The sequence below is a fragment of the Ambystoma mexicanum genome, chromosome 6p, assembly GCF_040938575.1.
Source record: "Ambystoma mexicanum isolate Mex_15411 chromosome 6p, UKY_AmexF1_1, whole genome shotgun sequence".
Classification (NCBI taxonomy): domain Eukaryota; kingdom Metazoa; phylum Chordata; class Amphibia; order Caudata; family Ambystomatidae; genus Ambystoma; species Ambystoma mexicanum.
Window position 1 is genome coordinate 1,368,329,570 of NC_090935.1, and position 20,947 is coordinate 1,368,350,516.

Below are 20,947 nucleotides of genomic sequence, written 5' to 3' on the forward strand. Positions count from 1 at the left end.
AGTATCATCGTTATACTTATACACTGTGCACTATTGGAGGCTGATGATAGCTGCCAGGCTTGCAAACATGGGTGCATAAAGAAGTGACAACAGCCCTCCCTTCTGGATACCATCTTGCACTGAAATAGGAAATGATTTTGTCCCAGACAGAGAGGGAAAATCGTTCTCGGTCAAATCAAGGATGCCATTGATTTGAACAAACTTCTGGACATGTTGCATGGTGGTCAACTCCTGCACGCCTTCTAGGTAAGGTGGTTAGAGATTGGGACAGGCTGCTTTTTCTGGAGTCCAGAAAAGTGCTTTTTTTTAAATGCAGTAACAAATTATGTGTTTAGGGTTGTGGAGGCACGACCACTGGTGAGCCACAAACCCATTGGCTACTTTTTTTTATCTGATTAAAGAAAGATTGACAAGGTGAGAGGCGATTGAGGTCAAACATTTATTTGTCAAGTTAAACAAAAAAAAAAGAAAATGGGAACATTCAGCCACTGTAAAATGGAGTAGAAAATAATGATTGTCCATAATCAGAGGCAAATAACAAATTGTGCTGCAGCCCTTCTTTGAAGCCCTTCCATTTAAAGAATGCTATTTGAGATGCTCCTCCAAAGCCTTGTTATTCTCAGAGCAAGGAGTCTTGCATTTTTAAATGTAAGCAAATATACATTTGCATGCATATATATCATAGCCCCTGCGTCTGAAACAAACAACTGAGTTGTATCTTAATGAATCAAAGTCACTCAAACCATCTCTACTACATTCTACTGAGAGGTCCCCTGCAAGGAGCACGTGCATCTGTAATTGCTTAGCATAAGACTCTGCAGCACTAAAGAGTGAGGGATGGAAACACTTTGAACTAATCACAACGACTGGCAATTATCCAGGACAGCCACCAAAATAATTTTTTGTTAGCCTTCTACGCAACTGGAAGGGGCGAAAAACTATATGCAAATCAGACATGGTTCCACCCCACGGGGGTATGCAGACAACAATGCTAGATCACACATCTTACATGAAATCACTCGAGGCACAGCAAGCTTGGGACCCACGTATGAGCATACCTTAAGTTGACTTTGCAACACAGAAGAGTGAAGGGTAGAAAAGCTTTGCCTTCATCGTTTTCACTCGCAATTGCTCTGGGCAGCTTTTCAAAAACATATTTTTTCCGCCTGCTATCCCACCAAATAAGGGAAAAGTCCACATGCAAGACATGTTCGGACCCACTCCAAAGGGGACATACCAGCAGAAACTACTAGGTCACATTCCTTCAGGTCAAGACCACAAGAATCCGTAGGCATGTTTTGACCTCAGTGTTTTGAGAATCTGTGAGAGACATCTGCCTCTTGGATGCACAGAGCAACATGCCACAGAAACTGCTCTTGTGTGGAAAAGGTTGTTGTAAAGCAACCATTCTGGGCTTGTGCTCACAAATGCATTGCCTCCACCTAGCTTGCTCACCACACAAATCTACCGTAACCATCAACTCATCCATGAAAATACTCAGCCCCAATTAAGCAGCACTCTATTCCTTTTCTATGTTTCTACAGTTCACCTTATTTTCAGATCTGATATCCAGACCCCATGCCTCAGCTAGCCTGTCCGCATCACTTTCTGCCCGCAGGCTCATGAGAGCGGGTCCTGGTTTTCAGCTCCCAAGTGTGGCATCAATGTTGGGTGAATGGTCTCCAGCCACTTTGTTGGCCACTTTATTTTGACCCCTGTGCCACCTGAGCTCTCTGTGCCTCCCTTTCCCTATGCTGCATTACCCATCCTTCTCCCCACCACACTCCCGCCCACCCATCCCCTGATTGTTCCTTCCATCAAGGAAGTAGCTCTCTTAAAAAGGAGTCCCAGGGCAGCCTTGTCTGGGCAGCCAACGAGGGGATCATGGCTAAAGTCAACCTCCATAGAAGGCCTCCATCACCTGTTTGACTCTTCACCCTGGGTGCCCCGGCCAGGTGTCCAAAACTGTCTGCAATAACTTCCAGGTAAGAGACAATTATTTGGTTGCATACCCAGAGCTGTCTTGGGGACGACTCTTGTTTTGAATTTACTTATATTATGTGTATAAGAAGAGGGTTTACTCCTGGTTATCTTGTTTAGTTTTTGGTATCAATAATCTTCCTAACACGGTAGTTAGTGCGTTACAGGTCCGCTTTTATTGATGATTTTTAAAAGATTCCACTTGATACAATGGTTAGTGTGTGGAACACTGTTATGGCATTGTATGCCTTGGTGCGGTCAGCCGACACGTGTTTCAACCCCTAAGGGTCTTTCTCAAGGCTGAACAATATTCAAAGGTGCAAAGTGATTTGTGGTAATAGACATTTTGTGACCAGCATGTTTAATTAACAAACATAACGCGTGGTGAGTGATGTGTGGTGGTGATAGGATATTTAAAAGCATTACATATTTTTACATTGCATTTATAGATTGGATAAATAACACAGTAGAAAGAAGGAAAAATTGGGGGAGAGAAGAACAAAAAGTTTTAGCAAGAGCGGTGGGTTAGAGGAAAGTTGAGGGAGGATTGGAAATGTGGGTGGTCTTCTTACCAGGTATGTCATGCTGAGATCCCCCGGTGGGGTTTCTTAGTGTGTTGTAGGTGGCTGTCCTTGTGGCAGTCTAGCTCCTATTGGGCTCTGAAAATAATTCATAATGAATTAATCCGTTGTTATAATTGGTAGATGATTTTGAATTAATAAGGAGGTGGGCTGTGCCCTTCGTTTGGTATGGCGATTTGCAGTGAGGGTTGGATCGGGGTGGTATTCTTACCTTCGTCAGAGTAGTATCAGCGTTGTGTTGCTCCCTGCGGCTTCTGTGGTGAATGGAAGCCGCCATGATTATTATACTTGCGCATGCGCCTGCCAGCCGTGGTGGGATGGCGGCGCATGCGTGAGCATGTAGTGTTCCATCGGGTGCTACTGCGCGTGCGCGGTGGGGTACAGTTCTTGGGACGCAATTGCGCATGCACGAATGCGGGTTCACGATGCTGGCCTGAGCACATTGTGATGCCTGACTGAATGGGCCATGTCCAGGTGGATTGGGGTGGTGTGATTGAAGCCCGGATTGGGCAATTCTAATATGGGAGGGGATTGGATGGGAGGGTGTGTGTGGTTGCTAGCTGAAATCTGTTATGAGTGAGATTCCTCATTTCGAGTGTGATTAGTAGTATCATTACGGATGGTCAGTCGTGGCTTGTCAAGAATGTGTTGGTGTCCGAATTTGTTGTTCGTGTTTGCCGGTGGGGCCATGGTGTGGGGCCAATTGGAGTGTGTCATGGTGGAGGCAGATTGGTGGTCGAGAGGGTTACAGAAAAACATTGAGGTCGTGATCTCTGTTGAGACCATTTTTAACACATCTAAAATGGCAGATAAGTCGCGCTTCTTCTTGTCTGAGTTTCTGTGTTCTGTCTCCTCCTCTCGGGCCCAGCCTGACGATTTTTAGTCCGATGAACCTTATTTCACTTTTGTCGTTCATTTGGTGGTATTTCTGCCAGTGGTTTGCCAGCGGTAGTTTGGGATCTTGCGAATGTATGCTGTTCATATGTTCCCTTATCCTGATGCGAGTTTCTCGAATGGTACTGCCAATATATATCTTGTCACATACACAAATCAAAGCATAGATCACAAATTTACTTCTACAGTTAATGTGCTCCGTGATTTTGAATATTGGGCATCCTACGAATTTGGCACATTTGGTTGATGTCGCATACTTGCACATAGAGCAAGTTCCACATTTGGTGAAGCCTATTGGTGTTTGCTTACTAAGCCAGTCTTGTGCCATGATGTGTTTTTCCGCGAGAAAGGAAGGACTGAGTAGGTTCCTGAGAGTTGGTGCTCTTTTGAATGACATGCTTGGATATGCCTCCAGTTGAGGTTCTATATGTTCATCCATACGGAGTAGCTCCCAGTGTTTAGTCAAGATTTTTTGGAGGGCATGACTGTCTTGGTTGTATCTTGTAACGAATCTGATCTTGGGGTTGCTTTCCTGTCTTCTGGGTTTAGGTGATAGCAGTGTAGATCTTTGAATGTGTGTGGCTTGTTCTCTTGCAGGTGTCAGGCTTTGGGCAGAGTAGCCTCGACATCTGAATCTGTGGTCCAGTAGGTCGCATTCCTCTGTGAAGGATTTGTCTGTGTTGCAGTTCCTTCTAGCCCGGATGTATTCTCCTTTCGGGATATTTCGTATGACACTGTTCCTGTGGCAACTTTTTGCATGCAGGGTTGAGTTCACTTCCGTTGGTTTACGAAATGTTCTGGTTGTAATTTTGTTGTCTTCTATGATAATCTTGAGATCTAGAAAATCTATTTGTTCCGAGCTGATGTGGCTTGTTAGTTCAATGCCGTAGTTGTTATTGTTGAGGTAATCCATGTATTGGTTCAGTTCATCTTCAGTCCCTTTCCATATCAGGATGATATCGTCTATAAAACGAGCCCAGTTGACAATGAGGCTGGTGTATTTGGTTTCCTTCATCGCATGCTCTTGTTCGTAGGTATGCATGAAGCAGTTGGCTAGTGCAGGAGCATAGCTGGCTCCCATAGCGATCCCCTTAGTTTGCTTATAGTATTCACCATTGAAAATAAATATGTTGTTGTTGAGTGAAAATTTCAGGAAGGATTTGGTCATTTCAACTTGATCGAGGTGTGACGCCGACTCGTGTTTGAGGAGGTACCCCATGCTCGATATTGCAAGTTCATGATCAATTGATGTGTACAGGGCCTTGACATCCAGGGTGGCCATTAAGAAGTTCGGTTCCCATTTGATTCTGGAAAGTATTTCCAAGGTGTGCATGGTATCCCTAAGATAGGTAGGGATCTTGATGATGAGTGGCTGTATTACATTGTTAATGTATCTTGCTAGTGTTTCTGTAATACCGCCAATACCACTCATAATCGGTCTTCCTTCTGGAATGGTGTCATAGGTTTTGTGAATTTTCGGCAGGAAATATAACGTTGGCATAATTGGATGATCCGTTCTGAGGTAGTCGTATTCATCCTCTGTAATGAGTCCTGTCGCTTGGTATTTGGTTAGGAGTTCTCGGTGTTCCCTGAGAATCCTGGCTTGGGGATTGTTGTCCAGTTTCTCGTAGTTACCCGGTATTTGGAGGTGGTTCAGGGCCATTTTGATATAGTCTGTTCTTTCCATAATAACTATGTTACCACCTTTGTCGGCTTCCTTGATCACGATACCCGTTTCTTCTTGTAGACTCTTGAGTACGGTTTGTTCCTTTTTTGTTAGGTTGTCTTTGTCATTAGTACCTCTGGTAGATCGATCTTCCAGTTTGTGAAGGTCATTAATCACAGCTTGATGAAAGGTATCAATGTAGTTCTCCGCAAAGAGTTGTGGATTGAATTTAGATTTGCTTTTGAGCTCTGGGATTTTCATGGATACACTTTGAATCCCTAATTCTTGCATGCAATCCTGCTTACTCTTATTGTTCTCTGCAAGTGTGCTTAAGAGGTGGATGTCTTCAAGGTCTTTAATGGTGAACAGGCTGGGATTTGGTACCGTCCCTGGTGGTTTGTAAACCGTTGTTTTGGTTGCGAAGAATTTTGTGAGTTTGAGGCGTCTGGTAAATTTGAATAGATCTATTTGTATGTCTACAAAGTTATTCTTGCTTGATGGTGAGAAGGACAATCCCTTGTTGAGTACCCTTATTTCTATATCCGTAAGTTCTCTGTGTGATAAGTTCATGATCAGATTTTGTTGTGTTTCTGTCCCACAGTTTTCTGTGATTGGGACCTTGTTTGTCTTTGTTCTATTTCCTCTTCCAGGTCTCTTGCGTCCTCTGTCTGCTCTTCTTCCTCTTCTTCTTCTTGAGGGGTTCCTGTATTTGTCAATGGAGTTGCGAAAGATACTGATTTTTTGTTGTTGCTGTTGGGTTGTGATTTCAGGCGACTTGCCTTCCTGTGTAGTTTTATCTGGTCTAAAAAAGACCGTTTAGCTGTTGCTTTTTCCGGTACATTTGATGATTCTTCCTGTTCGCTATCGATTTCCGAACTTGCCCCCGAGGTGTTTGGGGTACTTTCTTTGGACTTCTGTTGCTGTTGGTTCTGATCATATTTGGGTTGGTAGGTGAAGACCCGGTCTTCCCTGTAGTCTTTGTCGTCTCTGAAGAATTTGTGTAGCTTTCTCATTTTGACTTCGTCTTGATGGGTTTTGAGTATTCTATACATGGTTTTGTAATTCTTTTCCTTGGTTGCTTTGGGGGCATCGTATATCTCTATTTCCTTTTTTAGCTCTTCTAGTAGGATCACAACTCTTTCATGTTTTCTTTTGGCGTGTTCAATCAGCAGTTCTATCATTCGTAATGAGCCTGTTATGAGATGAACTGAGATGAAGATGAACTGAACCAATACATGGATTACCTCAACAATAACAACTACGGCATTGAACTAACAAGCCACATCAGCTCGGAACAAATAGATTTTCTAGATCTCAAGATTATCATAGAAGACAACAAAATTACAACCAGAACATTTCGTAAACCAACGGAAGTGAACTCAACCCTGCATGCAAAAAGTTGCCACAGGAACAGTGTCATACGAAATATCCCGAAAGGAGAATACATCCGGGCTAGAAGGAACTGCAACACAGACAAATCCTTCACAGAGGAATGCGACCTACTGGACCACAGATTCAGATGTCGAGGCTACTCTGCCCAAAGCCTGACACCTGCAAGAGAACAAGCCACACACATTCAAAGATCTACACTGCTATCACCTAAACCCAGAAGACAGGAAAGCAACCCCAAGATCAGATTCGTTACAAGATACAACCAAGACAGTCATGCCCTCCAAAAAATCTTGACTAAACACTGGGAGCTACTCCGTATGGATGAACATATAGAACCTCAACTGGAGGCATATCCAAGCATGTCATTCAAAAGAGCACCAACTCTCAGGAACCTACTCAGTCCTTCCTTTCTCGCGGAAAAACACATCATGGCACAAGACTGGCTTAGTAAGCAAACACCAATAGGCTTCACCAAATGTGGAACTTGCTCTATGTGCAAGTATGCGACATCAACCAAATGTGCCAAATTCGTAGGATGCCCAATATTCAAAATCACGGAGCACATTAACTGTAGAAGTAAATTTGTGATCTATGCTTTGATTTGTGTATGTGACAAGATATATATTGGCAGTACCATTCGAGAAACTCGCATCAGGATAAGGGAACATATGAACAGCATACATTCGCAAGATCCCAAACTACCGCTGGCAAACCACTGGCAGAAATACCACCAAATGAACGACAAAAGTGAAATAAGGTTCATCGGACTAAAAATCGTCAGGCTGGGCCCGAGAGGAGGAGACAGAACACAGAAACTCAGACAAGAAGAAGCGCGACTTATCTGCCATTGTAGATGTGTTAAAAATGGTCTCAACAGAGATCACGACCTCAATGTTTTTCTGTAACCCTCTCGACCACCAATCTGCCTCCACCATGACACACTCCAATTGGCCCCACACCATGGCCCCACCGGCAAACACGAACAACAAATTCGGACACCAACACATTCTTGACAAGCCACGACTGACCATCCGTAATGATACTACTAATCACACTCGAAATGAGGAATCTCACTCATAACAGATTTCAGCTAGCAACCACACACACCCTCCCATCCAATCCCCTCCCATATTAGAATTGCCCAATCCGGGCTTCAATCACACCACCCCAATCCACCTGGACATGGCCCATTCAGTCAGGCATCACAATGTGCTCAGGCCAGCATCGTGAACCCGCATTCGTGCATGCGCAATTGCGTCCCAAGAACTGTACCCCACCGCGCACGCGCAGTAGCACCCGATGGAACACTACATGCTCACGCATGCGCCGCCATCCCACCACGGCTGGCAGGCGCATGCGCAAGTATAATAATCATGGCGGCTTCCATTCACCACAGAAGCCGCAGGGAGCAACACAACGCTGATACTACTCTGACGAAGGTAAGAATACCACCCCGATCCAACCCTCACTGCAAATCGCCATACCAAACGAAGGGCACAGCCCACCTCCTTATTAATTCAAAATCATCTACCAATTATAACAACGGATTAATTCATTATGAATTATTTTCAGAGCCCAATAGGAGCTAGACTGCCACAAGGACAGCCACCTACAACACACTAAGAAACCCCACCTGGGGATCTCAGCATGACATACCTGGTAAGAAGACCACCCACATTTCCAATCCTCCCTCAACTTTCCTCTAACCCACCGCTCTTGCTAAAACTTTTTGTTCTTCTCTCCCCCAATTTTTCCTTCTTTCTACTGTGTTATTTATCCAATCTATAAATGCAATGTAAAAATATGTAATGCTTTTAAATATCCTATCACCACCACACATCACTCACCACGCGTTATGTTTGTTAATTAAACATGCTGGTCACAAAATGTCTATTACCACAAATCACTTTGCACCTTTGAATATTGTTCAGCCTTGAGAAAGACCCTTAGGGGTTGAAACACGTGTCGGCTGACCGCACCAAGGCATACAATGCCATAACAGTGTTCCACACACTAACCATTGTATCAAGTGGAATCATTTAAAAATCATCAATAAAAGCGGACCTGTAACGCACTAACTACCGTGTTAGGAAGATTATTGATACCAAAAACTAAACAAGATAACCAGGAGTAAACCCTCTTCTTATACGCACCAAATTGGGGTCCTGGCTATACCCCAAACCACTCCTGTGATCTTGCGACACCAAGAAAACAAAAAAAAAACCTCCCAACCTATAAGTGGTGCACAGCATGGGCAAGTTCCAATCCTAGAGCCAACCAGACCCTACTTATATTATGTGTATATCCTGTGTGTTAAACTTAGCTGTAACTTAAGAATCGCCACTGCATTGAATCTAGGTGCATTTTGAGCAGAGCCACTGTACTGAATCTGGGTGCATTTTCTAGTAAAGCCAATATGTGAAATGTAGATGCTTTCAGAGTGTACCCGCTATACTGCATTTAGGGGCATTTGTTTAGCATAGCCACTGTATTGAATCTAGGTTCATTTTGAGTATAGTCAGTGTGTGAAATCTATCTGTTTTTACAGTATAGCCACTGTATTGAGTTTAATTGCTTTTGAGAACAGATAACATGTTTAAATTCTGCTCCATTTTTTACTATAGCCACTAGACTGAACACAGGCCACTACTGCTCTTTGAATCTTGCCACTGTGTTCAAAGCTAACTGCACTCTGATGTTTGCCACTGTACTAACCACCTGTTCCTCTCCTGCAGACCCTCAAGTACCACACATGCCCATAAGGGCCAGCCACACTAGATACAAAAACACACAAACCACACATCCACCACAACAAGCAACTGTAAACAACAAACAACCCAGACACTGGGCCATACCCCTCTGGAAACAACAAGCCAGTGCAGACAATCAAAGCACATTCAGAAAGCCGACACGCACAGGCGTCAGTTTGTCAGTTTCTCGTGGTTCGGCAAGCATCAGCAGAAGAGCACAACCTCTATCCGAGCCCTCACTAACCTACACCGCCCTCTTTCTTACAGAGCCCCGCGAGCAGCTGGAGACCATGTAAATGGTAGTGGTGGGCGGTATAAATCAACATAACACCAGAACATAACATCAAAACATAGCTTCCTTCTTTCCTCTGCTTTTTCTTCGACCACTACAACTAACAGAAGACATGTTTTCAAATCTTGTTTAAAATCAGTGGCAATGTTTTGCAGACCAGACGAACCAATGGCAAAAAACTAAGCAACATATGTCCTATACTCAAAATATCCTACCCAAGATACATGAGAAAACCACTGTTCTCGAATATTTATTTATTTATATGCATTTTTAAAGCGCTCATAAAGCCCGCGGGCATCAAAGCACTGTTGCATGAATTGTTTTTTTTGTCTTAGTTGCGTATTCATAACGTGCTTAAATACCCAGAGGTTTCTAAGCATGGACCCTGGGATCGAACCTGTGTTGCTTCGTGTCGTCTTGCTTCCAAGGCAAACACGTTGCAGCTGAGCAATCCTCCCGGGACAATAGGGGTCATTACGAGATAGGAGGTAATCATGCCGCTGCTAGCGGCATGTCTACTCCCTTATCGGGTCCGGGTTCCTTGAATGAGGAATTACTGGGCCATTCCAACCTTGGAGGGCCCAGTAATTCCTCATTCAAGGAACCCATCCCTATCCCATTTGAGCACCCATAAGGCTCAATGGGAATGGGGAGGGTGCTCGTTGTTAGCACCCTGGTCTGCTCGTGGGACCCGCAAAGGGCACCTGGTAAAACCATGCGTCCTTAGCGTGTTCCCGCAAGCAGACTCGTAATGGGGCGGTAAGGGGTTGACGGCTCCGGGACCTTTACCGGCGCCGTCAACCCCTTACTGCCTAACTCGTAATGACCCCCAATATCTCATCTTGCCTCAATAAAATACAAATGGGAAAAACAATCACAACTGTGGATGGGCTCCTAGCAGAAAACAGGAGTAACAGACCATGAACATACAGCTTCTCGACCTTCCTCCTCCTTCTAGTGCTTGCAAATGGCGGTGTCGCTCTCAGCCACATCATGGCCGACGACTTGCTCTAGAAGTTCAAAGGTTAACATCAGAGGCTGCTTGCACCCAGGGATCCCTTTGCCCTGAGAAAATCACAAATGTGCGACCATGAAAATATAACATTGCCGCCGGTGTTCACTTAAAACAAGGATGCAAGTGAAATAACTACTCTTAATCTTCACACTTGACAGTGACACTTGCAGCTTCTGACTTGAATGTCAGATGTCATTCTTTAGTAAGGAGCAGCAGAGGGAGAACGCCTGAGATGTGTGTCATCCAAACGATCACAGGAAACGTTTCTTTTCTAAATTCAAGTCAAGCGTGTACGTGACTCATAACCACCGTTTGCAAACGAAGCCACAGATGTTTTTTTTTTGTTTTTTTTTTTATTTATTTGCGAAGCCACAGATGTGTGCTCTCCAAAAGGGGATGTAACTATCCTACGCATGTATTTGTGACTGACCGCAGAATTTCTATATAAACCGATCAAATGAACTAATATACACAATGCCATCGTTGCGACACTGGAAACTGTGGTTTCAGAACACTACATTAACCTCGCCAAGGCCAATACTCATAAAAGGTCAGCATGGGGTTAGTGTGCATACTGATAAAGGCAGTTTTGCAGTTTTCTTTTGTTGGTTGTACTCTTGCATAGAGACTCAAGAGTAACCACGAGAGACAAAATGTGCCCAACTTAGATAAAGATAAAGACAGTGGCGCAATTTGTTTAACTGTGCCTGGTGCTGGAAGCATGGACTCTGTTTGCCCTCCGTTGTTGAAAAGCCGCATGGAGATTCATATAGGGGCGATGGGGCTCTAGGGGCAAAGGGGTTCTGGGAGGGTGAGAGAGGTATGTTCGCCTCCTCTGCGGGGACGTTGGGGGTGTCGGGGCTGGATGACAGGGCAGAGGAGCAGTGAAAATGACGTCAGAGTTTACGTTGGAACCGAAAAGGGGAAAAGATATCACCACGACGTTCACCTCATCAAAAACGATTGCAGGTGCAATTGCAGTATTAAGAGGTGCCAGGCAAGGCCTACTAAGTGGAAAGGAAGCAAATGAAGGCTGCACAGAGGATGATAAGGATAAACAAAAGAGACTGCGCAGAGAGCGACTTCTGTGGAAGGGGCAGCTTCAGTGATGGGCTGCACCACCCCACGGAGGTCAAAGGCTATGGAGAGAGGAGAAAAGGGGACTTAAAAAAAGTGCCTGACTCGCAAAAGAGGACCACAGCCAAAAATGGCAGAAACATTGCAATGGCCAGGACCAGGGTACAAGGGAAGTCTGTGAAGAGAACTGAGAGGGTGGATAGGGTGGTTTTGGAAGAAGGTTGATATTGGAGAGAAGGAAAAGTTGAAAGCAAATGACAAATGAGAAGAAAAGCGGGAAAAGGGAAGTGGCAAGACAGGTGGGGGAGTAGTGGGAGAAGTGGAAGACAAAAAAAAGGGGGGTGAAAGAAGAAACAGTTGAGGTGGTGTGTGGAAATGGAAGATTTGTAATGGGGAGGAGGTGGGGGATCATAATATGTGAAGGGAGAGGAATAGACTTCACAGGTGTTGGGCATAAGAGGAGGCCTTGACCAGCAGCAAGGGTGATGGTCAGAGGATGGCAGCAGGAAGGTGAAACCGTGAATAGCTCTCATGGAGGTGGCTATTGAGATGCAGAAAAAAAAGCAGTTCCCCAAAAGAACGGGCAGGAGGAAATCAGAAGAAAGGGGTGCTGGTTGCTACAAAAGAGAAGAGAAATGTGGGCGAGCTTGTGGAGGTTTTTATATTGCCACACAGAGAAATATGGCACAAGGAACGATTGCTGGAGCGAGAAAGAACTAGCTAGGATATCGACGAGTTCATGTTAAATTGGGCTGCAACGTTAACTGAAGGGATAAACGCATCGATTACGATTTTACACCTTCCATTAACATCATGTCTCATTTTCAATCATTTGTGTGGAGGAGAGGAGAGGTAGAACAGAACTTGCAGTTCCTCAACCTCCCTTCCTGTCTACCATACAAATGCCACAGCATTTATACCTGCATGCATTTTCATGCTGTTGCAAATGCTGGGGATCCCTATGTAGCGACCGGCCAGCTTTATGCACAAACATCAAGCAGACGGGCTCCATAGGCATCCATTGGAACCATGCTCACATGGCAAACAGTGTTTACAATTATAATTAAATGCTGCCGATCATGCAAGTATGGTAGGCAGCACTTGCCCATTTGCACGGCAGCAAATGTGCAGGGCAAAAGGCAGTGTGCACCCTGCCCATTTGCACTCCGCTACGCAAATTACCAGAATTTGGTGGCGGGAACCCACCTATGTTTAAATTACGAAATGGAGAGAAATGACCGTTTAGAATTAGACTTCGCATTCTTGATCTATTAGAGCATTTGTAGTGAGAGTTTTCTGGAACCTAGTGTCAATTTAATAAACATGGATGTAATTAAAAAGGTACAGGCGAATTTTGGTGGATTTCTGTGGTTACAATCTGATGAAGAGGTTTGGTCTAGAATAGTGGAGGACCAAGGGATTGTGTGGGGAGAGTTAGAAATGGGCCAGTGGCTTCAGTGCATAGCACAGAAAGACCAATGGCAGGAGTTCATGCTGCGGCAGATTGCAGGAGCCACGCATGCCGTTCCAGCACTGTTCATAAACAAGGGCATGTGTACCAGAGCCCCCTGCTGCTATAAACATGAATGTTCCAAATGCTGTGGCAGACACACTTTGGTGCAATGTTGCAGACAGAGTGGTAGAGTTGGGGTTCCCGGGTCGGGCTGAGCAGGTTACGGAGGTTGAGTACTGTAGGGAAGTCTTGTACGCCAGTTAGGTTGGACATGTTGCTGGAGTGCTGGCTCACCGACCAAACAGGAATGGTGCAATACTTTTGTGTCAAGGTTTGGAGGAGAAGTTCAGTATGGTTATGAAGGGCCAAGAGAAGGTGGATGGGCGGAACATTTGAAGACAGTGAGGTGACACTGGCACATGTTGGTGAAGAAAATATGGAAGTAAGGCGCTGGCGGGAGGATGGCCTGCTCCTTTATGAAGGTACCTTTGACTAATTTAGCGATCTCCCTCATGTGTATTGGTCCTAAGAGAGAGGAGGTTGAATAACATTTGATACATCATCTGTCCTAGACGGGGAAGGTGTTTGATTATTAATTTTAATGCACAGTGGTATTGGTCAGATTTTCCAGATAAGACCAGGGGATTCAATTGGTGATGAGTTGTGGCAAAGGGGCTGAAATAATGAAATACAATATTAATTCATTCTAGTTGTTGCGAGTGTAACCAAATGATTTTCCTAGCTGAGAACTCAGTTCGATGGTTGCATATACATCATAAAGGCAATGCCCGTGGAGTGTTTGTTGGTGCATGCAGTGTTTGACTGTTTAAGCACATTGCTGCAGTGGGCGTATTCACATCGCCCAATTCCAAGAAGGTTCTGCATTACCTTGTTGATCATTTCTTTGTGGAAAGGACAGGAATGCCCAGAGAATGTGCACGCTTGTTGTAGGGGGTTGCAAGAGTTGGGGGAGAAATTGGGCAAACCACAAGCATCAGAAAAAATTGAAGACCCATCAGTGGAGTTGATGTTCCGTGGCATTGAGCTGGATTGGGTAGCTTTGGAATCCCATCTTTTGGACCAGGTGGAGAAGTTGAGGATTATGCTGAGATGTGCCATCAAGAGCAAGAAATGTGAGGTGTGAAAGTTACAACAGCTGATGGAAAGACTTAATTTTTCTTTTAAAGTTGTGACCACTGGAAGACTTCTCTGCAGGTCTGTGGCAATAGCCATGGTGGGTGAAAATAAGCCTCACCACAGGGTACAAGTGCCAGAGGGTCTGCAAAAGGAGGTATTTGACATGTCTAGAGGGTTTTAATGGTGTTTCAATGTGGTTGCCCTCTGAGACAGTGACATAGTAAGGTGAGAAAAGTTCTGATGTGACAGGGGTCCTGGGGTTGGGGATCTAGTGAAACAGAAAATGGTTTGCAGAACCGTGGCTAGAAACATGGAGAAGGAGAGTGACCAGCATTGAATTTCAGATGTTCTCCTGGTAGTGGTGGCACTGCATTTGTTGGGGAGGTGGTGAAGTGACAGAATGATGACAATTGTGGTGGAGAACAATGCAGTGGTGGTGGTGATTAATAGGCAATAGGCAAGTGCCAAAGGAATGGTGGAAAGTGGTTGGACAAGTCATGGCGCTGTTGTTGAGAGTGGTACTAGTTTGCATGGAAGACATTTCAGGGAAGTGGGGCAGAATGGAGGAAGGTGGGTGGGTGTTAAGAGAGAGACAGGTTCAGCATGATGTGGAGTGTTTTATGATGACGTTGCTTGAAAGTGGACTGTCCCAAGTGCCTGGTTCATCCAAGTTGGCTGGAGTGTCGTTTTTATGGGAAATGGCTTTGGGGTTACAAACCCTCATGGGTGAGAGGGTAAAGATGATGGAAGAAGGCTGAGCCAGGACATGGGGATCAAAAAAGATGGAAGGAAACTGATGACCGTGGTGATAATTAGGAGCAGGCTGGCAGAGCTGCACAACATAGGAAGTGATGAATAGGCGAGTATTCTTTTTAAAGGTATATATGTGGCAACGTTTCTCAGGGCATTCCATGTGTCTGAAATGCTGGGAGAGAAACCAGGATTAGTGATGGGGAATGTCTGTTTGTGGAGGAATGGGTTTTTAAAATGAACACGAAAGTGTAAGGCTGACCAGAGGATGACATAGTTGTGTGGTATACCTGTGAATTGCCTTAGGTGTGAGGGTGTGTCCTGTGACTGTGCTAGGGACATATGAATACAGAAAAAGAAGGGAGGCAGTGGCATTTTGTCACCAGGATGGTAGTAGGGTACTGGGGATGCAAGAGTTGGTGCTAATGAGAAAATATATGGATAGGATAGAACTAGATGCGTGTAGTTTGGCACACGCTCATTCCACGTTGGTGCAGCATCGGAGGCATCCGAATTGTGACTTACACCTAGGACCATCCAGAGGCTGGGAAGATGGAAATCTGAAAGATACCAGAGCCTTGTGTGTTGAAGTGTTTCAAGTTTTACATGCTATGCAATGGTTTTTAGGTTGATGGTTGTTTGTTTATTTTTGAAGTGATGCAGGAGTCGTTGACGCAGAACATCGAGACTTAGATTTGTAGTCATTCGATTATCAAATGGTCAGGGAAACAGGTGCAGAAATGGGCTTGGGCGAAAGCTGGTGTGGGTGTATATGGACGCTGAGGTGACGTGGGCTGGGTTGGGCACGAGGAGCAACCAGTTATTGCCCATGTTGTTTAAATTGGGGCTTGATGAGAGACATGGACAACTTGCTTTTGCTACACCTGGGAGAGAACGAATTGCTGCAAATGACTTAGTTAGTTTGATAAAATGAACTAAAAACATGTGGAGGCTAGTTGAAAGGTGTGGCCAGCTGGGTGGTTTGGACACGAGTATTGCTCAAAAGAGTCTGGTATGTTATGTTATGTTACTTTGCATATATATAGTGCCATGTATCATTGGTATGATCTCAAGGCGCTGGTAGGTTGAACGCCCTTGGGAACCGTAGTTCAAGTCAGTAGAGGGAGAGTGAGTCATAAGGTGTGTGGGTGAACCGGATATGTGTGCAGCCGGTGTGGCACTTGCATGATAGCTGCTTCTTAGCGGTAGGTGTGGTGGTTGGGAGATCAGGAATATGTGTTAATTCTGGTGGGATGATACCCAGACTGATTTCTGGCTGTGTTAGGCCTGAGGAGACGCATAGGCTAGCGGGTGTCATGAGCCAGCTGTGTTTAATTAGGATGATGAGGAGTATGTGGCAGGTGTTAGTATGAGAACAGCTATACCAAATGTGTCATAGTATCGCTGTGTTCTAGTTGATTGGTGGTGTATAGGAGAGAGTAAGCGTGGCGATGAGATATGGTGGTTTTCAGTAAGGTGCTTGAGATTTTACTGAACATCTGAACTCCATCCGTCTGGCGCACTCCATCCGTCCCACTCACTCCATCCGTCCCATGCACTCCATCCGCTACATGCACTCCATCCGCTACATGCACTCCATCCATTCCATCCATTCCATGCATTCGATCATTCCATGCACTCTATCCATTTCATGCAGTACATCCGTTGCATCCACTCCATCCACTCATGTACTGCATCTGTTCCATCCATTTCCATGCACTCATTTTATGTACTTTAATATGTGTTCTATTTGATCCATCCGCCCCGTCCAATACAGCCACTCTATGTGATCCGTCCACTCTATTTGATCCGTCTACTTCATCCGTTCCAACTACTTCATCTGTTCTATGCACTTCATCCATCCCACGCACTCCATCAGTCGACTCTATTTGATCCGTCTACTTCATCTGATCCGTCTACTTCATCCGTTCCAACTACTTCATCTGTTCTACGCACTTCATCCGTCTCACGCGCTCCATCCGTCCCACGCGCTCCATCCATCCCACGCGCTCCATCCGTCCCACACGCCCCATCCATCCCACGTGCTCATCCATTCCATCCACTCCATCCGGTCCATCCACTCCATCTGTTTCATCCACTACATACGCTCCATCCGCTCCATCCATTCCATCCACTCCATCCTTTCCATCCGTTCCATCCACTTCATCTTTTCCATCCACTTCATACGTTCCGTCCACTACATCCGTTCCATCCACTCCATCGGTTCCATCCGTTTCGTCCACTTCATCCGTCCCATCCACTTCATTTGTTCCGTCCACTTCATCCGTTCCCTCCACTTCATCCATTCCGTCCACTTCATCCATTCTGTCCACTTCATCCTTTCCGTCCACTTTATCCACTTAATCCGCTACACCTACTGCATCTGATTCATCCGCTGCATCCATTTCATCCGTTTCATCCGCAGCATCCATTTCACCCACTACATCTATTTTGTTCCTCTCGTCCACTTCATTTATTTCATCCACTTAATTCCTTTCATCTGCTTCATTCCTTTCATCCACTTCATTCCTTTCATCCACTTCATTCCATTCATCGATTTCACTCGTTCTATTCAGTTTATCAGTTTTAATTTACATTAGGAGTTTTAGTTTTTGATTTTTCTCGCTCGGATCTCGATGCTGGATTGTGATTTATTTATTTTTTCTTTACATTCTTTTTTTATATATATAGAAACCTTGGCCTACAGTCTTTGTTGCTGTTATCATGTTTGAGTTTAAGAGTCGATTTTAGGGGAAGGGCCACGTTTTCAGTAATTTGCGGAAAGACAAGAGGTCCTCAGTGAGTCGGATGTGGGGTGGAAGTGAGTTCCACAGAGTGGGGGCCAGGGCTGAGGATGATGATCCACCTAACCTGACTGAGTTGGTTTTTGGTATAACTAGGAGGCCAGCAGAGTTGACTTGGAGCGAGAGGGTTAGGTCAGAGTCTAGGGTGCATCCAAGGTTTTCTACTGAGTTTGAGGGTGTCGGGGGAATTGCCCATGGCAGGTAGCCAGGGTAGGGGGTGCGGAAGAAGTTTGGTGTTCTCACATACCATGATTTCGGTTTTGGAGGGGTTTAGCAAGAGGTGGTTTTTGGTCATCCAATGATCTATGTCAAGGAGGCAGGCAGTGAGGTTGGGTTGGCAGTTGGGTTTTGAATTAAGGAGTTTTAGGATTAGTTGTGTGTCATCGGCGTAGTTGTAGCACAGGATATTGTGCAAGCGGATTATTCGTGGGAGGGTGGACATAAAGAGGTTGAACAGGAGGGCTGATAGGCATGCTCCTTGTGGGACTACAGTATTGACTGGACAGGCGTGGGAAGCAAAGGGGGAAAGTAGGGTTATTTGGTTCCTATTGTTGAGGAAGGATGCTATCCATTTGAGAGCGTTTCCACGGGTTCCCAGGGAGTGGAGGCGTTCAAGGAGGATTGAGTGGTTCATTGTGGTTGATTGTGTCGAAGGCGACGGATAGGTCAAGAAGGATTAATGCGGGGCATCCCGCAGAGTCTGCAGTGTTTTTAGGTCATCCCAGATTGAGGTTAGGGTGGTTTCGGTTCTGTATCGGGGTCTGAACCTGATTGAGCAGGTTCTAGGAGATTGTTGGCTTCGACAAAGGCATTTAGTTGGGAGTAAGTGGTTCGGTCAATGAGTTTAGCAAGGAACCTGGTGTTTGAGATGGGGCGGTAGTTTTTGGGCTCGAGAGGGTCGAGGGAGTTTTTTTTAGAAGAGGCTTGACATGAGCAGTTTTGAACGCATCGGGAAAGATTCCCGATGAGAGGGAGTAATTTATGATGGTTCTTGCGTATTCTCCTGCACAGGTAGAAGTGAATACTTCTTTAAGGGTTGCGGCTCGGCAGGGGTCGAGTGGGTAGACGGATGGTTTGCGGGCAGAGAGAGAAGTTTGAGAAATTGGTCAGTTGATATTGTGTACAAAAAAGACAACTGCAGTAAATAGGGCACTAGACTAATAAACAGGGAGGTTACTGGTTTCAAAAGAAACATAGGCATTAGGGTAGTAAAACAAGAAGTGATATGTTTTTAGAATCCCACATACCTTCAGCGGGACAAGGTTCCACTGTCCTTCCTAGGAATGGGGGTGAGATATATATATATTACAAAGGTGATGTAGGCAGTAGAAGGGTTTGTAAAGCCAGTCCAAGTATGGGATTCACCTTACTCTAAAGCGCCTAGGCGGGGGGGAGAGGTACATTTCCTTCCCAACACAACATAAGTGATCGTGAAAACATAGCACTCCTTTGGCACTCACCCTTGTTTTTACTTAGATACGGGCCTGCCCAACAAACCTTCTGCCATTGCCAGCGACATGCTTGAATACAAAATGTGCAAACATTAGAATTATTTCTTGTCATGTGGACTTGGGGCTTGGTTTTTCAGAAGAGAGCTTTTATTTACAGCAGATTGATTTGTTAAAATTGCTGGGGAGCGAGTAAGCCAAGATTGCGCAACTTATTGTAAAGTCACTATGGGCTAGTGAACGGACTCAATATCTTATTAAGAGATCCTGGTTACCTGGCAGCAATAAGTTTTCACTAGATCTTGTGACTACAAAGATTTACACTTGCATGAAACAATGCGTGTATATCTTTGTAATCACAAGATCCAATGCAGGATCTCTTAATATTTTACTTACAAGAGGTGTAGGGTTCATCACTTCCTACCTGTGACCTTGCACAGTACCATCTAAACCAGCAGATCAAATATTAAGCTTAGCACAGGAGTGTTCGATCCTAGAGCCCACCTCTCTCGGACTCAATATCTTCCCTGGTTGTTTTAAGTGGAAGGGGACCTAAACAGTGTGAGTGTCAACTGTTCCATTGGTCATGTTTCACTTTTCACCACACTAGATAAAGTGAGTTTTGGAAAATTTAAGACTTCTATAAGGAATATGTTTATTGAGCGCCACAAGGACTAAGAACTGCAAAAAAGTCTAATAGGTTTCATGCTTTCATAACCAGTTTTTTTAATTATCAACTGTACTTGACTTGGTCCCCTTTTGCCAGGCACTGGGCAGTAATAACACAGCTTCATTTTAATAGTTTTCCCTTAAATGCAATTATGGTAAAATTGTGGTTCACTTTGAGCCAGTATGGATTTTCTCCCGACACCCATTGAATCTAAAAGTCAATTTATTATTTTTGTCCACAATCTAAAGAGCTTAGCAGGGTCACTCTGATTCCCAGTCTGAAAGAGTTTGGATTTACTCAATGCCGCTCAGCTTTCTTTTATCTACTACTAGCCTTAACTCCCATAGCGTGCAGGCACTTTTATATTTTATGCGCTCTGCTCTCAAAATGTGTCACCAACTAAAACTTCAATAGCATTCTTGTTTAGCATGTACTGTACGGGTGCACCTTTTTAAATGTCGCTTTTTAGATTTTTAAAGGGCTTGTACTCTATTTTTGATGTTTTCATGGCTGTATTTTAATTGCTGATAAAAAGCATATTGATTGTGAATGATTTAGATTGCAATTGCATGTGGGATGTTATGCTATTTGTGTGAAATCGATGTGATCACTGCGCCGCCCAAAATTGCGCCAACGATAATGTCGATGCCAATTACGGCACGGCGCAGTGATCAAATAGGTCACTTTACCCATGCCCCCCACCCTCATTCCCCGAACAGACCCCCACCACACTTACCTTTACGGCGGTACACTTCTATGTGTGCCCCAGACTCCCCGCTATCCCTGCGGTGTCGGTTCCTCCCACTTACGTGGGTCGGAGCTGATGCCGCAAGGTGCTTTTTTTTAATTCTTTTTTTTTACTTTCTTGTCCCCTGCTTACCACAATGGTAAGCGGGGGACACCCCTGCAACTCCCGACTCCCATTACTGCACCCAAGGAGAGCGGGGGACACCCCTGCAACCCCCGGGAGCGCAGTATTGAGGGCGACATTTTTGTGTATTTCCTTTGTGTGTGTCACGGCTGAAGGGAGAGTAGGGC

General features: G+C 44.9%; 1 long non-coding RNA gene across 1 annotated transcript in view; it reads left to right on the forward strand.

The window, feature by feature from the left end:
- The window catches only part of LOC138510430 (uncharacterized), a 614,646-nt gene that overhangs the window by 466,283 nt on the left and 127,416 nt on the right, over positions 1-20,947 (forward strand). The gene's annotated exons all lie outside the window — the stretch shown is intronic.